The 5,000-nt window shown below is 37.8% G+C and overlaps 1 protein-coding gene across 1 annotated transcript in view; it reads right to left on the bottom strand.

The window, feature by feature from the left end:
• LOC122246899 (myosin-IIIb-like) overlaps positions 1–2,562 on the bottom strand; it is a 71,198-nt gene extending 68,636 nt beyond the window's left edge. Inside the window, exons 1-2 of the mRNA XM_086542834.1 lie at positions 2,452–2,562; positions 1–462 (exon numbers count right to left, since the gene is read on the bottom strand). The exon at positions 1–462 is cut by the window's left edge and continues 77 nt beyond it. The gene's annotated coding sequence lies outside the window, so the exon portion shown is untranslated. The remainder of the gene's footprint in view (positions 463–2,451) is intronic.
• Positions 2,563–5,000: the final 2,438 nt, after the last annotated feature.

Genomic DNA, 5,000 nt, shown 5'->3' with positions numbered 1-5,000 from the left:
CAGTGATGCTTCGCTCACTTCCATAAATGCAATGTCCTTGACGTGCTTATGCATTCTCTGCTGCATGACTAGAGTGGGATTTTTACAGTGTCTCTTTCTACCTTGAACTTCGTCATGAAATCGTCATGAAATTCTTGAATCGCTAAAATTCGTCGGGAATTTTTTTTTCAAGAATTTATTTTTGGACAGGTAGTTCTTAATTAAATAAATAAACTTAGCATTTATTCAGTTTAATTCCAAGTATATGACGATCAATAATTGTAATTATAAACTCGTACAATCACAAAATGATCTGGTGTCGCTTTTTATTTCTTTCTTTATTTCTTTCGTTTTTTGTTTTCTTCGTTTTTTTTTGCGGTTGTGTTCTTGAAGAATTTGTTGTACTTAAGAATAGTTTTTATATGGCACGGGTGTGGAACGCGATTTTTCACGGGTTTTTTACATCTTATTCTGTTCTGTAAACTAGTAAAAGAGACATGATTATAAACACACATTCTTTGATAATGATGATGATTATAGAAATAGTAATCATTCTATTAATAATGATGACATTAATTATGATACTAATGTAATAAAATTACAAAAACAATGACAACAATAATAATGATAATGATAATAATAATAATAATAATAATAATAATAATAATAATAATAATAAAGAATAATAATACTTGCAATCATAATAATAATAACAAAGCGACTAATGCTACTGCTAATAATAATAACAACAATGATAATGCCAATAAGGATATAACTATAATAATCCTTATTCTAATTTCACTTATAATAGTAATAATAACGATAATAATGATAATAATAATAATAACACTAATAATAATAATAACAAAGCCATATTAGTTGTAATGAAATAACAACAATAATAATAATAACGATAATGATAATCATCATAATAATAATAATGATAATCATAATAATAATAATGATAATAATAATAATAATAATAATAACAATAATTATTATCATTATAGTAATAATAATGATAATAATAATAATAATAACAAAAATAACAAAAATAACAATAATAATAATAACAACAACAACAACAAAATCACAATAAACAATAATCAACATAACACCAATAATAAAGTCAATATATCCCTTGCAACTTGCAACGAATCTCTCCCCGTCATATTGTTGCAGGTATCTCATTAATCTCACTCCATATTCACCGCCAGAGAAAGGAAACAAAGAAAGAAGGGAAGAGAGATGTGCTAATTATATGCAAATTTAAAAAAGGAAATCACTTCCGGAGGCATGACTCGGCGTGGGGGTCGAAACATTTCTCTTCTTGGCAGAGTTGCATGTTCCACTTATTGATGTTGCTCTGTCTTTGTGTTGCTAATTTTGTTTTATTTGTTTTTATTTAGTAGAAGTAGTTTTTTTTTTTTTTTTTTTTTTTGTTCTTCCTCTTTTCTCTCTTTCGTTATCTCTCTCTCTCTCTCTTTCCTCGTGATGTATTTATCTCTTTCTTTTTCTTCTTGTGTCTCTCTATGTTCTATTTGCATTTCTTATCCTCCCTTCTCTTTCTCTCCCCTTTCCTCCCTCTATTTCACTTTCTCTCTCTCCCTATCTCTTTATTTCCCTCCTTTCCTTCCCCTTCCCCCCCTCTTTCTCTCCTCTCCCCCCTTCCTTCTCTCCCATCCCCCTCTTCGTCCTTTCTTCTCTCCCATTCCCCTCTCCTTCTTTCCTCCCTCCCCTCTCCTTCCTTCCCTTCCTCTCCCTTCTTCCCTCCCTCCCATCCCCCTCCTTCCTTCTTTCCCTCCCATTCCCCTCTTCTTCCTTCCCTCCACAATATATTTCCTTCTTCACATAAATCTGCACTTGTGAACATAACGTCTCTCTTGTTTTTGTTTTTGTTTTTTCCATTTTCTCTTCTCTTTTCTGTTGTTTCGCTTTCCTTTTATTCCGTGTTGCTTTATTTCCTTTCTTTTCCGGTATTTATTTATTTTCTTTTTCTTATTTTTTTCTTCTGTTCGGTGTAGTTAATAAGAGAGATGAGTGTCTATGGGTGTGTATGTGTGTATGTGTGTGTGTATGTGTGTATGTGTGTGTGTGTGTGTGTGTGTGTGTGTGTGTGTGTGTGTGTGTGTGTGTGTGTGTGTGTATGTGTGTGTGTGTGTGTATGTGCATATGTATGTGTATGTGTATGTGTATGTGTATGTGTATGTGTATGTGTGTATGTGTATGTGTGTAAGTATGCGTTTATACAAAGATACATGTGCGTATGTACGCGTAGGCCGGAGGCGGATGCGTGGGCGTGTGTGTGTGTATGTACACGCCCATAGAAGCAAACTTCCCTCATTATTTAAATAATGTGAAACAAAAACCACCCTTAGCATCATCACACTGCTCCCCTTCCAATTCAAATGATTCCTCATCACACTGAACATCACAATCAATTTTCCTTCCACTTATTACACTGTTCACCACCTTTCGCGGATACACTGAAGTTGGGGGAGGGGGGGAAGAGCGGCGAGCGAACACACCCACCACGTCCACCTCACACGGTTCCCCGCGTTACACTGGCTGGCGGAGACCTCAACGCAGCCGCTACTACTACGTCCGCCGAGCGACAACAGCTGTTAGGCGAAGGACCGTAGCGAAGATCACGTGACTAATTTTTTTTTTTTTTTTTTTAATTTCTTTGGGGGTGGGTGGGGTGGGGGGGGATGGGGGGTTGTGGGGTGTTACGTCTGTCTGTCTGTCTGTGTGTCTGCGTGTGTTTTTGGTATTTCCTCTGGTTTGGTGTCTTTGTCTGTCTGTGTGTATGTATGTCTTCCTGTTTGTGGGTCTTTTCTTTTATTTTCTGTATCTCTCTCTTTTCTCTCTATTCTCTCTCTCTCTCACCTTTTATCTTTCCGTCTTTCCCTTCCCCCTCTCTTGTTTTCTAACCCTCCCTCTGCCCTCTTCCCCCCTCCCTTCCTCCCCTACACCTTTTCTCTTTTTTCACTCTTTCTCACTCCTCTCCCTCTTTCCTTTCCCTCCCTCCCTCTTTCTTTCCTACCCCTTCTATTTCCTGTCTACCCGCCCCCACCTGTCTCTCTCCTTTTCCCCTTCCCCTTCCCTTCCCTCCCCCCCTTCTCTCATTTTCCTCTCCCTTCCCTTCCTCTTATACCCCTCCCTCTTACCTTGCCCCCTCCCTCCCTCTCCACCCCTTCCCCTTCCTTCCTTCTCTCTCTCTCCCTCCCCCCTTTCTCTCTTTCTCCCTCCCTCCCTCTGCAACCCCTCTATTCCCTCTTTCTCCCTCCCTCCGTCTCTCTCCACACCTTCCCCTCCCTTCCCTCTTTCACCCTCCCTCCCTCTCCACCCCTTCCCCTCTTTCCCCCTCCCCTCCTCCCGCTCAAACCCCCTCTATTCCCTCTTTCTCCCTCCCTCCCTCTCCACCCCCTCTATTCCCCTTCCCTCCCTCCCCCTCCCTCCCTCTCCACCCCTTCTCCTCCCTTCACTCTTTCCCCCTCCCCCCCTCTCTCTCTTTCCCTCTCCACCTCACCCCCTCCCTTTCCCTCTTTCCCCCTCCCTCCCTCCCTCTAAAACCCCCTCTATTCCCTCTTCCCCCCTCCACCCCTTCTCCTCCCTTCACTCTTTCCCCCTCCCCCCTTTCTCTCTTTCCCCCTCCTTCCTCCACCCACCCTCATGCCCCCTTTCCCTCTTTCTCCCTCCCTCCCTCCCCCTCTCTCCACCACCCTCCACCCCCATTTCCTTCTCTCACCCTCTCTCTCTCTCTCTCTCTCTCTCCTCCTTTCCTCACGACTGCCGGCCTGTGTATACAACTTTATCAGAGCGAGTCTGTGTCTGTTCGTAATTTTTGACGCTTTTCAATGGCGGGTTTCTCTGGCGCCGCTTTGTTTTGGTATGACGTCATCTCTGTGGGGATGGGGGGGGGCGGGGAAGGGGGGAGGGTGGGGAGGTTGTTTGATCACGTGGTGTATGCTCTTTGATTTCTTATATTTTGGGATTTTTTTTTTCTTTTTTTTTCTTGTGTTGATTTTGTTGACTGGTTTGTGTAGTTATTTATTTGTTGATGTGTTTATGTAGTTGTTTATTTGTTTACTTATGTATTTATTTATTGATTTATTGGTTTGCTTAATTATATACTTATTTATTTATTTACTTATGTATATACTTATTTATTTGTTTACTTATGTATATACTTATTCATTTATATGCTTATCTATCTATTTACTTATATACTTATTTATTCATACACTTATTTATTAATTTAATAGTCCACTAACTCCTTCATCCTTAACATATATACATATATTTGCGAATCATATTCAAAGTAATTACGCCATTTTGTCTATCGTAATATAATTCTACTAAGTATTTTTTAAATTCTTTTAGACTGCATAAAAATACACCTGTTTACGATATGGTATTAATTCTAGGTCTAAAATCTCTCTTCATCATTTTTATATTGAAATCGATGTGACATTTCATATATATCAATTGCTTATGGTTATGATGATGATGATATATGGTGATGATGATGATGATGATGATGGTGGTGGTGATGATGATGATGATGATGGTGATGATGATAACGGTGATTAGGATATTAATGATAGCGTTAATGATCATTGTAATGGTAATAATAACGATGTTGATAGTGATCGTGATAGTGAATGAATGAATATTGATACGAGAAATAAAAACAAATAGCAAATAAATAGCAGTAGTATTACTATTAGTAGTGATGGTAATTATAAAATAATGTTAATGGTGATAATGATGATGATGACGATAATAATGATGATAATAATAATAATGAAAATGATAATAGTAACAATAATGATGATAATAATGATGTAAATGATATTAATGATACTAATAATAATGACTATTTTTATGATAATAATCATAATAATAATAATGATTATCAAAAAAACATAATACACCCACTTGTAGTAGCGACAGTAAAAAAAAAAAAAAAAAAATAAATAATAGTAATAATCATAACGGTATAGAAGTTGATACCA

Source organism: Penaeus japonicus, unplaced genomic scaffold (assembly GCF_977035675.1).
Source record: "Penaeus japonicus unplaced genomic scaffold, GWHDUDI00000001_assembly GWHDUDI00000012, whole genome shotgun sequence".
Lineage (NCBI taxonomy): Eukaryota > Metazoa > Arthropoda > Malacostraca > Decapoda > Penaeidae > Penaeus > Penaeus japonicus.
Note: the sequence above shows the minus strand (reverse complement) of the source record. Positions and strands in the feature narration are given on the sequence as shown.